We start from the raw sequence: 17,488 nt of genomic DNA on the forward strand, positions 1-17,488 counted from the left end.
CAATTGGCCGCTTTGAAAGCTCCATGCTTCTGGTTCAGTAAAATTTGTCTCCTGCCCTCTTAAGGATCTCACCTAAGCAGTCTTGGATTGTGGGCCCGGGCGTGTGCAGAATTACAGTGGCCTAAACCCGACCTTCCTTTCTGGACCCTCTCCTTGCTTGCTCCCCATGTCTTATCCCATCAGCAGCCTCTGGGGTCCTACTCCTGTAGGATTTTTCTATTAAATCCCTTAATTTGGGGTCCAAGCCAGTGTGAGCTGCCTGAGCAGGACAACCTTAAGCCAGAAATACAATTCAAGATGAAGATATTAGAAAGCTGCTTCTTGAAAAGACTCAGGTGCCAGAAGCAGCCTCATTTTCTCATTCATCTCTCTCTACCCCAAAAAGTAGGTTATCAAAGTTGTAAGAACTTACATTGTTTCCAAGGGATACAGTAAAGCTATTTTTGTATTGAATGAGTGGAAAATCCCTATGTAAACACTTTAATTTTTCTTAAATTAGCAGTTGTGTAAAAAAAAAACCCCAAAACCCAAAAAACAAACAAAAAAACCCTAAAGGATTTCCCAGAGCCAGCAGTTCCAAAGTTTTGGGGTTGATCAGTAAAATTTTAAAATAGAACAACATAACAAAAACAACAAAAAACAAACATGGAGCCTGAGTGGCTCGGCTGGTTAAGCGTCTGCCTCCGGCTCAGGTCATGATCTTGGGGTCCTGGGATTAAGCCCCACATCAGGCTCCGCACTGAATGGGGAGTCTGCTTCTCCCTCTCCCCTTGTACCCCCCAACTCCTGCTCACTCTCTCTCTCAATTAAATAAATAAAATATTTTAAGGAAAAAAAGGGGGGCACCTGGGTGGCTCAGTCATTAAGTATCTGCCTTCGGCTCAGGTCATGATCCCAGGGTCCTGGGATCCAGCCCCGCATCGGGTTCCCTGCTCAGCAGGGGGGCCTGCTTCTCCCTCTCCCACTCCCCCTGCTTGTGTTCCTGCTCTCACTATCTCTCTCTCTGTCAAATAAATAAATAAAATTAAAAAAAAAATCTTTAGGTGACCAAAGGCATGTTACGAAAAATGTTCCAAAACTTGGAACTAAGGAAAAGGGATCGTTACTGTCTTTCCTTTTTGAATCATGCCGGCTGAATGTAGGACATTATTACTATTATTATTATTATTATTTTAAAGATTTTATTTATTTGACAGACAGAGAGTACAAGCAGGGGGAGCAGCAGAGGGAGAGGGAGAAGCAGATTCTCCACTGAGCAGAGACCAATGTGGGGCTCCATCTCAAAACCCTGGGATGATGACCTGAGCCGACGGCAGACACTTAACTGAGCCACCCAGGTGCCCCTGAATGTAGGATATTAAACAATTTTGTATCTAAATTAGCAAACTTTTGCAAACATTCTTCCTTTTCACTGCCCTAAAGACTTCACTCTCTCCAATTCTCTTTGGACTAGCCTTACCATCTTGCTGGTTGCCTCATGAGTTAAATGAATATTTGACATTTGCTCATTTTTTTATTTGCATGAGATTAATGTTTTTAACTTTTTGAAAATTATACTTTCTCAGTAAGATTGGCAAATTTTATTATGTCAAGTAGAATTTATACCATATACATAAAAATTTATACCATTTACTACACCTGTAAAAGTAAAAATATTTAATAGAGAAAAGCAGGAAAACTACAATGGGATGGTGTGTAGGACAGTATTTAAATGGGCAGTGTCCAGGTTGTTGGTTCCCTGAATGGTGGCTAATGAATGCAGAAAAACGTTCAGGTACTTGCTTTTCTTTTTTTTTTCTTTTTAATTTTTTTAAATTTTTTATTTATTTATTTTTTCAGGTACTTGCTTTTCAAAAACAGCTTTGTTGGGGCACCTGGGTGGCTCAGATGGTTAAGTGTCTGCCTTTGGCTCTGGTTGTGATCCCAGGTTCCTGGGATGGAGCCCCACATCGGTCTCTGCTCAGTGGAGAATCTGCTTCTCCCTCTCCCTCTGCTTGTGCTCTCTTGCTCTCTCTGTCAAATAAATAAATAAAATCTTTAAAAACAAAACAAAACAACAGCTTTGTTGAAGTATAATCGACATACAATAAACTAAATATATTTCAACTGTTCAAATTGGTAAGTTTCCTACATATACGCCCCTGAAGCCATTGCTTGGGTTCTATATAGCACCTTGGCATATTCGATATTTTAAATTGAAAGAGTTTGCAAAAATGGCACCTTTCTCCCCTGAAATGGGTCATAAAACCCTCAGGTGAGGAGTGCCCTCCTTATGCTGGAGGAAAGGAGCATACCTGTCTCTGAAGACAAGGAGATGCCAAGAAAAATCCTAACACACAGGCCTTGTTAAGTTTCCCCCAGTTTACTACACTTAGCTCATTCTCTTTGACCTACTAGAGTCTTCCATGACTACCCACTCTTCATCAAACCTAGCAGAAAAATACTCAGGTCTGTTTCTTTGGGTCTTCATTTCCTTATGAAAGCTCCTGTGTCATATAAACTTTATATTAAATAAATTTCTTTATTTGTCTTTGTCAGTTAAATTTTTAGACCCAGCCAGGAACCCTACAAATATTCAAGGAAAACTTTTTCCCCCCCTACACCATTATCATAATCAAGAAACATATACATTACCCTGTACATTTTATAAGCAACAGAACTTGAGAAAGAGAGTGGTCATTTATTTTGGGGGGACCACGTAAAAGGTGCGTGCTGAGAGACTTCAGTAGGAAGACCATCTTTAATGAGCACTTCCATTCTTTAATGAGCACCTACTGTTTACCAGGCCCTAAGCAAAGTCTAGGCAGAAGGTTGTGCCTTCTGAGTTCCTGAGTACATAGAGGCTCAGGACTCACCCAGCAGGAGGCCAGCCCTTGGGCCTCCCACCCGTGCCTTCTCCTCCATCCACAGTCGGAGAGGGTCAGATATGGTGCAGCTGAGACCTTTTGGGTAACAGTGGTGCTGAGGATGAAAAACTTCTGCTGGAATTACCCCTTTTCTTTTCTTTTTTTTTTTAAATATTTTATTTATTTATTTGAGACAGAGAGAATGAGAGACAGAGAGCACGAGAGGGGGGAGGGTCAGAGGGAGAAGCAGACTCCCCGCCGAGCAGGGAGCCCGATGCGGGACTCGATCCCGGGACTCCAGGATCACGACCTGAGCCCAAGGCAGTCGCTTAACCGACTGAGCCACACAGGCGCCCCTGGAATTACCCCTTTTCTAATAAAGAGGACCCTTTAGTCTTAGAAACAAGATGGAGATGGTATGCTTGTCTAGAAAAGCTGTCCCCAGGGACAGCTTCCCCACTCCCGAGCAAGTTTGTTCTAATAAAAATAGAGGCAGCAGTTACTGGACACATTAATTTCCCTAACAGATTGTCTTTGATCCCAAGGCTGGGCCTTTGCTGTTCTACCCCAGAAGGCATCATGCTGGCACTGGCGTGGATGCTTAGGAGAGCTGACTGTGAGTGGGCAAGCCTGGGAAGAAGTGAGGAGGATGCCCAGAGTCATGCAGGGCAGGATGGAGAACCCGGTGCGCTCTCCTGAACCAGCTGGGGAAGAAGGAAGAGAGGAAGGGGACGGAATGAGGGAAGGATTTCTCTGTAATGATAGTCTCAGTGGAAGCTGAGCAATTTTGCTGGATTGGTACTACCTTTCTTTTGAGAGAGTAAGTGAAAAGTGTTTCAGTTTCTCTCTCCCAAGCATACAAGGTGTTCAGAGAGAAGGACTCTTGGTACCCAGCTGCATCATCAGACTTCAACTGGGGAGGGTTCCGGTGGATGAAGATAACAGGGTGAGAACCCTGGGGCTGTGACGACTGAAGGTGGGAGCAGAGTGTGGGACACCTCGGGGGCCAGGGGTGGGCCTATAGTAACTAGGCAACGTGAGGGGAGGTGGGCAGTCCTAGAAGGCTGGAATTGCAGGGAATCCAAGCATACTTGGTGTTAAAATATATATTTGGAACCCGTATAAAGCCAAGAAGATGACAGTGAAGGGATCTAGAATATGTCATTGTAAGTTTTGTGTGTGTGTTTTCTGAGCTCCTCTTATCTGCCTAAAAGCAGAGCCTCCTCCTAAAAATCAACTGTCATAAATCCTCTCCTCCAGGAATTTGCAATCAGGGCTAAGAAATCACCTAAACAGACATTGTCACAAAGCTCTCATCTATCTCCTATCTGTTCTCCTGAGGGCCATTTATCTTTCCTAAAAGTCATTTGTTTCTTCATAAAGCCCCTTTGTCCTTATCCCTTCCCCTATTAGGATGGCATATAAGCCCCAAATTCTCACTTCTTTGAGTCACATTTTTCTATGAAATCCCACATTTGTACATGAATAAAAATGTTTTTTTTCTTCCTAATCTGCCACTTGCAAATTTAATTCACAGGCCCCCAGTGACTAAACCGAAGAGGGTAGAGTAAAAGTTTTTCTTTCCTGATGATTGCATGTTCTTTTAAAGATTAATTATTTTTGGGCCGCCTGGGTGTGAGCATCTGCCTTCGGCTCAGGTCATGATCCCGGGCTCCTGGGATCAGGCCCCACATCAGGCTCGCTGCTCAGTGGGGAGTCTGCTTCTCCCTCTGCCGCTACCTCTGCTTGTCCTCTCTCTCTCTCTCTCTCACATGCTTTCTCTCTCAAATAAATAAATAAAATCTTTTTTTTTAAAGATTTTATTTATTTGAGAGAGAGAGATAGAGATAGCAACAGAGATAGTGACGGAGATAGCAAGAGAGAGTACAAGCGGGGAGGAGAGGGAGAAGCAGGCTCCCTACTGATTAGGGAGTCCGGTGCAGAGCTCGATCCCAGGACCCTGGGACCATGACCTGAGCTGAAGGCAGACCCTCAACTGACTGAGCCACCCAGGTGCCCCAAATAAATAAAATCTTTTAAAAAATGATTAATTATTTTTGTGGCGCCTGGGTGGCTCAGTTGTTAAGCGTCTGCCTTCGGCTCAGGTCATGATCCCAGGGTCCTGGGATCGAGCCCCACATCGGGCTCCCTGCTCCGCGGGAAGCCTGCTTCTCCCTCTCCCACTCCCCCTGCTTGTGTTCCCTCTCTCCCTGCCTCTCTCTCTGTCAAATAAATAAATAAAATCTTTAAAAATAAATAAATAAAAATAAAAAAGATTAATTTTTTTTAATTTTTTTAAGATATTATTTTTAAGTAATCTCCACATCCAACATGGGGCTTGAACCCACAACCCCAAAATCAATTTTGCATGCTGTACTGATTGAGCCAGCCAGGTACTCCTAAAGATTAATTTTTAAACAGAATGTATCATCGTTTGGCTTTGCTAATTACTATTAATTAAGGGCTCATATTCTGTGAGGTTGCACGTTAACCTGAAGATTTGTGTCTAGTAGAACGCATATGATATATATAATGCAGCAATCTTATTCTAACATTTATTAAATTGTCTATAAATACCCAACTTCATATTTTGAGATAACTGTAGATTTACATGCAATTGTAAGAAATAATAGAGATTCCACATACTCTTTCCCCAGTTTCTCCCAATGGTAACATCTTGCAAAACTAGAGTGCACTATCACAACCAAGATATTGACACTGATGTAGCCAAGATGCAGAACAAATCCATCAGCACAAAATCCCTCATCTTGCTTTTTTTTTTTTTTAAAGATTCTATTTATTTATCTGAGAGAGAGAGAATGAGAGAGAGCACATGAGAGGGGGAAGGGTCAGAGGGAGAAGCAGGCTCCCCGCCGAGCAGGGAGCCCGATGCGGGACTCGATCCAGGGACTCCAGGATCATGACCTGAGCCGAAGGCAGTCGCCCAACCAACTGAGCCACCCAGGCGCCCTCATCTTGCTTTTTTATAGCCACACCCACCACCCTCCTCTCTCTACCTTGCCTGCCCTGACCTCTAGAATGTTCTTTTCTTCAGCCTTACCATCTCACTTCTCCCCTCATTAATTAAAGAGTTGAATGAAATCTTTAGCCCATGTCCATTTTATATCTGAATGAATGTTTTTAAATCTAAAATTTTGAGAATTGCTTTGACACTGGGAAGACTCAAATTTTGAAGGTGGGTGTTAAACACGTTTGGGGTCATTCCCTCTTCGGCATGCCCCTTTCTCCGCAGGCAGATCCAAGTCTACCCCATCACTGACTTCTTTGGGGAATTCGACTTAGCCTGACCTTCCTGGGGCAGGGCCCACAGCTCTTACACTGCCCACCATTCAGATGGCGCTCATCAGTTGAAACACTTGTCAGCTCTCCGCCATTCAACACACATAGTTCCAGAGGGAGATTTCTCTTCTGTGGCGTCTCACAAACTGCCTTTTATTGCATTTTTCAGGGCTCCTAGAGGGCTACGCTAGAGTCTGTCCATCTCTGCTCCTCCCTAGCACCAAGGCCTTGTCTGGAGAGGGCTTCAAAACTCTAATTTCTTTTGTAGAATTTCTGGAAGAGGGAGGTGAAAAAACTTTGTGAGGTTCCCTCAAAATACACCCAGGAGACTGCCCAGGACCTGTCCAGGATCCAGATTACTGGACTGAGAAAGAGAATCTGCCTATGGACACAGGCTTCCCATGTCAGAAGGAAGGTTTCCAGGTGATCACCCAGCTTGTGCCTCTTCCTTGGTGTTGCTCCCACTCAGTCCATGGCAAGTTCAACTCATATACCAGGTGAGGTCACCGAGGAGCAGAGAAACTATGTGGAAGCAAAGAGTGGAAAGCAGGAGGAAGGCTCCCTAGGAGGTGGCAGGGAAAGCCTAGTTCCTAATCTCCCCAGTCCAGGCCTCAGGGGGCTTTCCCACTGCCTGTTTTCTAGTCCCTGAATGCCTGAGAGGTTGACAGCCCTACGCACTCCTCATTCAGAGCGGGTATCCGTCTCATGAGGCCAGACACATCTAATACACCTCACCTGTTTAGAACACAGCTATCAGTGTCTAGAAGAGCTTCCCTAACTGTTCCAAATGCACGGACCTAAGATGACTCATGTTTGGGGCAGCATGCACGGCAGATTGTGGTCCAGCACCACTCCATGTCTGTTTGCAGCCCTGGTTGCTCCTGAAGAGGCTCCACCTGGAATTCTGAACAGGATGGCAGGAGAGAGAGAAAATTACAAGCAGAGGCAACACTCCGGAGATGGTTAGGGAGCGAAGAGAGGCTTCTGCTCTGAGATGGCTTACAATCAGTCACAATCTTCCAGAGCGGCTGAACTCAGGGCTGTGTGAATGGATAGTGTCCCTCATATTTCAGACTCTTGAAACTGATATGATTCAGTTCTATCTGTGGAGGCTCAAATACAATTACATCTCTTCGATCTTGTAGGGGAATAAAATTTCCCATAGAATGTGTCTCTTCTGCATGTGGAATATTATAGGCTGATTATCTTTTTTTAAAGATTTATTTATTTAAGAGAGAGAGTGTACATGCGCATGGAGGGAGGGACAGAGAGAGAGGGAGAAAGAATCCCCCAGCAGACTCCCTGCTGAGCATGGAGCCCAATGAAGGGGCTCAATCTCATGACCCTGAGATCACAACCTGAGTTGAAACCAAGAGCCAGCCCCTTAACCAACTGAGCCATCCAGGTGCCCTTTGGTTGATTTTTTTTTTTTTAAGATTTTATTTATTTATTTTCCAGAGAGAGAGAGCTAGAGAGAGAGAGAGAGAGAGAGAGAGAAAGCACAAGCAGGGGGAGCAGCAGGCAGAGAGAGAAGCAGGCTCCCCACTGAGCAAGGAGCCTGATGAGGGACTCAATCCCAGGACCCTGGGATCATGACCTGAGCAGAAGGCAGACGCTTAACTGACTGAGCCACCCAGGCGCCCCAGGCTGATTATTTTTAAGAAACAGAAGGCTCAGGAAGAAACTCTGACTTTCCCCTTAACTGCCTAAAAGAATTTAGATGGAGTACCTGCTCCAGGAAGGGAGCTGTCATGTAGAGAACTATGTGAACGATATATGAACTGGGGTGGTAGACAGGGAAGAACCTAGCAAAGTCTGTTTGTTACAGTTCCTCTCCATGCTCCCACGATTTCTGGATGGCACAGCAAACATTAGTTTGCCAGACATTTATTCTTTTTCATCTTCTGTGAATTATCTTCCTTCCTTTTCAAGACCCAGACCCCCAGCCCCTCCTCCTTAGCTCTGGATGGCAGACAAGCCTCAATTGCCTGACTGCCTGTTGGCCTCATATCCTCAGGGAGCCCCAGTATGTATGTGATTAAATTTGATGTTTTCCTGTTAATCTGTCTCATGTCAGTTTAATTCTTAGACCAGCCAAAAGAATCTTGAAGGGTAAAGGAAAATTTTATTCCCCAACAATCTCTCTGATTTTTCAAATCTATCTTCCCAGCTCTCACTTGCTCTCATTAGCAAAAAATCCATTATTCTCCTCTAGAGGCTTCTGACTCACATTATTACAAGTGCTGATTGGCATCGCTGTTGAAGGCAGTCCTGTGCAGACCACCAGAGCTTGCCCCCTGCTGCAGGCTCACACCCTAGGTGCCCACACCTTGCTTCCCTGGTTGATCTCACTACATTACAGAATCTCTGTAATGATCTCTTCATTGTTCCCAAATTGCTTTGCTGCACGGACTTGTCTGGGTCCAAGGGGTCTTCCAGCCTCAGTCCCTGTGGCCCCGGTTGACACGTCACAGAAGACTTGGTGTCCTTTGCTGCCAGCAGACCTTGGTCCAGCAGCTACATTCAGAAGCTACATCAGACAGTAGGATTGGGGGTACCATGACCTTCCATTCCAGAATGCCCTTGGACTCCTTCTGCAAAGGAGAAGGCTTTACCACCAGGCTCTGTATATAAAAGGAGAGGGCAGCCAATCTTCCAGTAGTACAAAAAGGGCCTACAGGTCTTACTTTTCTATAACAAAGGGAGTCCCTCAGGCAGCTTCCCAGAACAAAAAAGACTAGTTCCAAGGTGGCTTCAATGCCCCTACACAGAGAAGAGATTGGAATCACTTTTTTAAATGAAATTTCACATTTTGAGATAGTTCTACATATAGCTGTAAGAAATAATATGGACAGATCCCATGAGAAATCCCATGCACCCATCATCCAGTGTCCCCCCATGGTAACATCTTGTAAAACTAGGCTACAACACCACAAACAGGATATTGACATGATACAGTCAAGATGCAGAATAGGGGCGCCTGGGTGGCTCAGTTGTTTAAGCAACTGCCTTCGGCTCAGGTCATGATCCTGGAGTCCCGGGATCGAGTCCCACATCGGGCTCCCTGCTCAGCTCGGAGTCTGCTTCTCCCTCTGGCCCTCCTCCCTCTCATGCTCTCTCTATCTCATTCTCTCTCTCGCAAATAAATAAAATCTTAAAAAAAAAAAGATGCAGAATAGTTGCACCACAACAAGGATCCCTCTTGTTGCTCTTTTATGGCCACACCCACACCCACCCACACCCTTGTCTTCCCGCAACCACTAGTCTCTAATAGTTTGTCATTTTGAGAATGCCATATAAATGATGATAGTACGTAACTTTTGGGGATTGGATTTTTTCAATCAGCATCATCCCCTGGAGATTCATTTAACTTGCTGTGTGTGTCAACAGTTTGTGCCTTTTTCTCATAGAGTATTATTCCAGGGTGTGGATACACCAGTTTATTTAACCATTCACATCTTTTTTTTTTAAGATTTTATTTATTTATTTGTCAGAGAGAGAGAGCACAAGCAGGGGGAGCGGCAGGCAGAGGGATAGGGAGAAGCAGGCTCCCCGCTGAGCAGGGAGCCCGATGCGGGACTTGATCCCAGGACCCTGGCATCATGACCTGAGTCAAAGGCAGACGCTTAACTGACTGAGCCACCCAGGCACCCCTAACCATTCACATCTTTAAGGTCATCTAAATCCCGTACAGTTTTGGCTACTACAAATAAAGCTGCTCTAAAAATAGTACAGGGTTTTGTGTGAACATAAGTTTCCATTTCTTTGAAATAAATGCCCAAGAGTACAAATGCTGGGTTGTATGGTTATTGCATATTTAATTTTACAAGAAACTGCCAAACTGTTTTCCCAGAGTGATGGTACCATTCTACACTTCCCCCAGCATGTATCCATGATCTGGTTTCTCCTCATCTTCTCCAGCATTTGTTGTTATTGCTGTATTTTTATATTGGCTATTCTGAAAGGTGAACATGCTATCTCCCTGTGCCTTTAGGTTGCACGTCCCTAATGACTAACAATATTGAACTTCTTTTCATGTGCATATTTGCTGTCCACTCTCTTTGGTGAAATGTCTCTTTGTGCTTTTTGCTCATTTCCTAATCGGACTGTGTATTTTTTTTTTTTAAACTGAGTTTGAATCAGAGTTCTTTATGTATTCTAGAAACTTGCCCTTTGTTGGGCATGGGGTTTGCAAATACTTTCTGTCAATTGTCTTTTCATTCTCTTAACAAGGCCTTTCACAGAGAAAAATTTTTCATTTTAATGAGGTCCAATGTATCAATATTTTCTTTCATGAATCATGCTTTGGGGGTCAAGTCTAAGAATTCTGCCCGGCCCTAGATCCAAATTTTATAGTTTTACTTCACAAACAGAAGTCCTTGACCCCATGGAGGCCAAGGACAGACCTCTCTGAATTGTACCACTTTGGCATATTGGTTATTTTAAAGTTACTTAAGAAACAGCTAGTGTGAGAAGAATGTTCTGACCCCCATCCCACCTTATCTCCAGAAAGCAGGAAATAAGTCTCCCATGTGAAATGTACCCTTCCTGTACCAGGAGTAGAGAGACAACCTTATCACAAGAGATAAAGAATTCAGAGCCAAGGCTAGATAAACAAACCTGGTTACTTTTTACTAATTTACTATCTCAGCACAAATTCTGTTTAAAATTCTTTACTAGGGGCACCTGGGTGGCTCAGTCGTTAAGCGTCTGCTTTCAGTTCAGGTCATGATCCCAGGGTCCTGGGATGGAGCCCCACATCAGTCTCCCTGCTCAGCGGGGAGTCTGCTTCTCCCTCTCCCACTCCCCCTGCTTGTGTTCCCTCTCTCGCTGTCTCTCTCTCTGTCAAATAAATAAATAAAATCTTAAAAAAAAAACCACTTGTCCCCCAAGTCCTGGTGTTAACACTACTGAACTGCACATCCCCTCCCAGTCCCTGTACTCTGGGACCGAATTCTTTGCCCAGGAAATCAGAACCCTGTTACCTCAGCACCAGTTCCTCTCCCGCTTGCTCAGGCAGCACTGCTGGTGGCAAATGGTGTGTCTGTGAGCTCCTAAGGCTGCATCTTCTAGTATTTTTGGATCCCCCAGTACCCAGCTGACGTAAAGATCTAGTGAATGCACGAATGCATGACAGACATGGGCAGGGAATGCTGCTCCAGAGGACAGGACTTTAGAGGACCAGGGGTGGCAAATGGGGGCCCACCAGAGGCCAGCCCCCCACAATTCAGCTTTTACAGTGAGATCAGCTCAGTTCTCAAGTTACTCCTACCAGGTCCTTGCTTGTGTGTGTGTGTGTGTGTGTGTGTGTGAGAGAGAGAGAGAGAGAGAGAGAGATTCCAGGCAGTTTCCTGAGCCAAGAGGATCAAGGCAAACAAGGAAAGTGCCTGCATGTGCTCCATAAATACTAGGCTAATGAAAGAGGTGACGGGAAGGGGAGGAGAACCACGAAGGGGCTTTTCTGGGTTTCTGGCACCCAGATCACTCCCCAATGGTCCCTGCAAATTTGTATGCGATGCACTGAATGATGTCCTCCCCAAAACTCACATGCTAAATCCCTAACCCCCAGTGTGACTATATTTGAGATCAGGCCTTTCGGAGGTGATTCAGGTTAACTAAGGTTGGGGCCCTAACCTGATAGAACTGGGGGTCTTAGAAGACGAAGAGATCCCTTCTGGCCCACACACCGAGGAAAAGCCGTGTGAGGACATAGCAAGAAGGTGGCCATCTGCAAGCCAGGAAGAGAGCTCTCACCAGGAATGGAACTGGCTAACACCTTGATCTAGGACTTCCAGCCTCCAGAACTGGGAGAAAATAAATCCCTGTTGCTGAAGCCACCCAGTCCACGGCATTTTCTTATGGCAGCCCGAGCTGACTAAGACAGATTTTGGTACACAGAGTGGGGTGCTGCTGTAACAAATATCTAAAAATGTGGAAGCAGCTTTGGAACAGGGTAATGAGTTTTCAGATGCATGCAAGAAAAGCCTAGATTGTCCTGGAGGGACTATTGATAGCAATATGGGCGTGAAAGCCTGTGCCTGGCTGGCTCCCTGCACAGGTCTGCCCGCCTTGGTCATAGCTCTCAGAACTGCCACAACACAGGACTCAGGCCGTCAGCGGACCCGGCCAGCGCCACTCATCCGAAATCTCCGTGCGTCAGGGTGGTGTCGGGATAGAAGGGCCGGGAAGCCTTTCCTGGAAGTACATAGCCCAATGCCCCCACCCCTACCACCCTTGCAAGACAGCATCCACTTCCATCCACCCCAGGGTTCCCAAACCTCACTCTTGTACTCCATGGTTTTTAGATCTGTGTTCCACCTTCCATGTTACCACTAAGTATACTAATTTTTTTTAAAGATTTTATTTATTTGACAGAGAGAGACACAACGAGAGAGGGAACACACGCAGGGGGAGTGGGAGAGGGAGAAGCAGGTTTCCCGCTGAGCAAGGAGCCCGATGCAGCACTCGATCCTAGGACCCTGGGATCATGACCTGAACTGAAGGCAGACGCTTAACCAACTGAGCCACCCATGTGCCCCTATTTATTCCTTTTTTTTAAGGGTCTTTCTCCCCTCACTAGAAAATGAGCTCCAATAACATAAGGTGTGTATTTTTCATTGCTGTATCCCACAGCTAGATGAAAGCCTAGCTTAGGAAAGGTACAGTGAACATGCTTGAATGAATGAATAAATAGAAACATGTTACACACACATATGCACACAGAGCAGGGAGGGAGTGGGAGGGAAGCCAGGCGAGGTTTGTAGCCCAGGGCCACAAAATGCCCCAAATGGGTCTTCTCCACACTGGTGTTGGGCCTGAGTCCCTGGTCCAGCCTCCTCATTCCCTCCTGGGGTCCCCTGTGTCACCTTATCTCAGTGTACCCTGGGCCACAACTATTTTAAAAAAAACTGATCTTCAAAAGGAAAGGGGTCAAAATCTTTATCCTCTGCTTCCTGAGAGGCTTGTGCAATGGTCACCTTAGAATTTGCTGTCCAAACTGGCATGTGAGTGGAAAGGGGGCGCTGTTCATAAACCATCAGTGCAGTGGGCATGGGCTGGACATACTGCCACCCTCCCCAGGCTCCCTCTGCAGGGAGGCTCACTCCTACCCTCCAGCAGTCAAGTGAGAGCTCCTAAGCATAGAGACAGTGAACTCTTGCCTAGCAAAACAAAAGACAAAAACAAAACACACTGCCTTATAGCTTTTACCCAGAACAGGGAGCAGCAGAGGTGCTTCCCACTACAACACTGGTGGGGAGCACTGGGCAACCTTAACAATAGAAGGCTTTCTAGCTAGGGGCGCCTGGGTGGCTCAGTCGTTAAGCATCTGCCTTCAGCTCAGGTCATGATCCCAGGGTCCTGGGATCGAGCCCCACATCGGGCTCCCTGCTCCGCGGGAAGCCTGCTTCTCCCTCTCCCACTCCCCCTGCTTGTGTTCCCTCTCTCGCTGTATCTCTCTCTGTCAAATAAATAAAATCTTTAAAAAAAAAAAAAAAAAGAAGGCTTTCTAGCTAAAAGGACAAATGATGTTTTTAATGTCCTCACCAGCTAGAGCTAAATCAAATTGACCCCTGAAGCTAAAATATAAAATATTTACTGGATCAGAGCAGAGATATACAAAGTTTTCTGGTGAGCAAATAGCTCCCCAGTTCCCAAAATACCCTAATTGAAAGAATCAACACGTCTAAAGAAGGAATCCACAAATCAGAAGCGCTGTGTGTAACGAGAGAACCACAAAAGCAATTGGTTTTCTGCAGATGTATCCCTGGGGCTGAGGCCTTCAGACTTTGAGCCTCAGAAGAGACTTTGAGCCTCCACGTGGAGACTTGGTTAAACTTGCAGCTACTTGAGCCCAGGGCCAGAGATGGTGAATTCTCAAGTCTGGAGTGGTGCCCAGAAATTCACGGTTGTAGCAGACACACATCCAGATGATTGTGGTCCTGGAATGGCTGTGTGACGTCATGGCCTTATAATGGGCTATCTACTGGTTCCAGCCATTATGATCATTGACCACTATCCACCTACTCAAGAGTCCAGTGCTCACTAAGCAACCTCTGGTGACCTCTCGGCCTTCCTTGTGCTGGTCTTACCTGTCAGTCTTTGTGGGCTTGGCTACTGTGTGATGTTCTATAGAAACTGATCACCTCTGGGTACACAAGCAATGAATTTCTGAGCCTGAGAAATGAAGCTTCAGATGGGATGGGAAGCCCTTGCAAAGGTCTTGCCACCCATTGCCCTTTGCGTGGGCCACTTCCCTCAGTTGGAATAGCAGGCCTTCTTCAATTTGCCAGTCTTAAAGCTTCCTGGAGGGAAACCTCGATGTTGTTAGGTAAGATATCCACCAGTCAGTCGGTGAGTCCTCATTGTTAGGGAGGAAAAACTTGTCCTCTACCCTCTTATGTTCAGTAATTGGAAACTTGTAAATTAAACTGACAAAAGACATATGAACAAGAGAAAAGACAGATTTTTATTCATTTACCTATATTAGGGAGTTCACAGAAAAATGGGACTCAAGAAGATGGTTAGAATCTGGGGCTTATATACCATCTTGATAGAGGATGGGGGCTTATATACCATCTTGATAGAGGATGAGGAGGGGCAGGGGGGCATTACTAGGGAAGAAGTGACTTTTAGGAAAAATAAATGGGCCCTTCGGAGAATGAATGGGGGAATTGATAGTTTTATGACAATGTCTGTTTAGATGGTTTCTTATCCCGGTGCTGACTTGTGTTGACTTCTGAACTTTCGTGATAAAAGTCAATCTTCCCTGTTGTGAAGCTCCTGGAAGAGGGGATTTATGACAGTTGAATTCTTTTGGGAGACTGCTTTTAGGAAGCTAAAGGAAGTTCAAAAAAAGCTCCTTCCTGCAGCTGTTAATTCTCAAATGTCTTCAGCTCAAAATAATCCTCATGCCACTGTGGTGAAGGGTAGCAGAATTTGCCACCCCAAAATATGCCGCTTTGGTATATTGATTATTTTTTGAGTGGTATGCACTTGAAAACTGGCACAGACAGGGAGAGGCTTTCTCTGAACTGCCCTTATCTGCTTAACGACAGATCCTCCAGAAGGAGTTCTGTTGTCATAGCTCTCCTCCCGGTTTCACCAACCTGGTCAGGTTGACTCCTCACAGGAGAGGGGCCTGAAAGTCTGCACCACACCCAGACAACCTTTGTCACAGACTACCATACCTCCCAACAACTCTTCCTCCGGGGCCAGTCATCTTCCCTAAAAATCATTCACTCTCTCTCATGAGGCCTGCTTTCCTCCCTCCCCTTCCCAGTTTGGAAGGCATTTAATTCTGAATTCTAAAGCCACCTCCTTGAGTTACTCATTTTTTCCTGGGTATCTCCCATGTACACATGAGGTTTACATGTTAATACATTTGTTTATTTTTCTCTTGTTAATCTGTCTTATTACAGGGGTCTTAGCCAAGAACTCAGAAGGGTAGAGGAAAAATTATTTTTCTTCCCCTACAGTGGCATATTCTGGACCTTTTCATCATCAAGCTGAGTCTGGCTCAGGGCCTGAAGGAGAGAAATAGGGATGAGCTGGTACAGAGGGAGAAGACTACATGCCCTCAGCCCTACAGGAGCCCCAGCTCCCGTGGGGATGTCACTATCTTCATGTTGAGGGAGCTCCTGGCCAGACTCTGGAGCCATAAGTCAATCTCTTAGGAGGTGATGGGGGGGGCAGTTATAATAAAGGCAGAGACTATTATATGTAATAAACATACAGTAACAGCCACCAGTGCATGAGTGCACACTTCCATTTAATGCCATAGAGCATTAAATGCTCTATGCGATTTTTGTCTGATTTTCATAAAACTGTTTTTCAGGTAAGGAAATGAGGCTCTGAGAGGTTGAGTAATGTGCCCAAAGTCACACAGCAAGTAAGGGAGAGGGAGGGACTTGAAACCCAAGCATCCTTACTCCGTCTCACCAAAGGAGAAAATCTTGAGCCTGCTTTGCTCCTCTTCCTATAAAAACAACCCTCTTGGTAACCTGAAGGTGTGAGGAGAATTGTAAACCAATGCTAGGATGTTCCACATATTTTTAGATTGAATTAGTCATAAAATTAGCCTCCTCAAGAAACCTGAGCTCCTCTCCATGCCTCCAAACACATACACACCCACTTTTCCCACTGTATGTCTGGAGGTATGAAGAACTTGCTGGAATTTCAAGGAATGCAAGGCTCCATGTCAGGACTCACTTGAGGCACTGCAGACGGTTGGAGGACCTGAAGACACCCTGAGTGAGGGCCTGAAACACCTGCTCAAAGGCCTCCAAAAACCTTTCCTTAGAGGCAAGGCACTGGTTCTCAGGTGGAGCCTGGGCAAGAGCTGGGTGGAGGAGGGGTGTGTTCCTGGGCTATTCACGGTATTTCAGAAAACCCAAGTGAAAGCTTAATTTCCCCGAGAGGAGGCTCTAGTGCTAAGTCAAGTCCCAGTTCCTTCATTTTCCGCTGGAATGACATCATCTGTGTGACAATCTTGCTCATCTCACACTCAGCAGAAGCCTGGACTGGTGACTACAATGACTTCTGGGTAATCAAACTTGGAAGTAAATTGATCACTAGAAAAGAGTCCAGTTTGCCTTCTAGAGGCATCCTTGGTGGAAGAAAGGCTGGGAACAACACTAGTCACGGGACTGCGCTGGTCCTGGGTAGAAGGCAGCACTCCCCATTTCCACCTCCTTCCTTCCTCCCCGCCTGCCTTCCATGCTTCCCCAGTGAACAGAAGCGGCACCCAGGTGCCCTAGGCCAGTGTCCAAGGCACACTGAATGACCTCAAGTAAAAACTCTTTCTTTCCCCAGTGATATCCCTACAAAGCCGCCGTACATGGTTGACATAGTGAGGTTCACATGAAAATAAGAACAGTTCTCTTTTGTACTTCCAGGTGCAGAAAATCCTTAGCAGCTGGCCTTGGGAGTGCAAAGATGTTCTCTGGACTTGGAGATGGGGGGCGGGGAGCACATTCCAGTAGCTTATGGTCCCGCATCTCAGATCACTGACATCAGGAAGGTTTCTGGGAAGCAGGAAGGAAAGGGCATGAGGGCCCCCTCGGGGAGTTCTACCACGAATCCAGCCTGGCTCAGCTGCTGGATGGTGTTGCACTTGGCTCCTGGTTCCTCTGGCACAGAGCAAAAGGAAGAGTCCAAGACTTCTGCTCAGAGGGAAGAGGGGGTTGTTCAACAAGTGAGAGCCCAGCAGGCCAAGCCAGAGCAGATGCTAAGGGAGGAGATGGGCGTCCTGCCCTGGCCAGCTCATTGCCTCTGGTGTGGGAGTCGAACTTAGGAATGACAATAACACATTTAGAGAAGCAGCTGTGGCAGGTTAGGACTGC

This window comes from Neomonachus schauinslandi, chromosome 10 (assembly GCF_002201575.2).
Source record: "Neomonachus schauinslandi chromosome 10, ASM220157v2, whole genome shotgun sequence".
Classification (NCBI taxonomy): domain Eukaryota; kingdom Metazoa; phylum Chordata; class Mammalia; order Carnivora; family Phocidae; genus Neomonachus; species Neomonachus schauinslandi.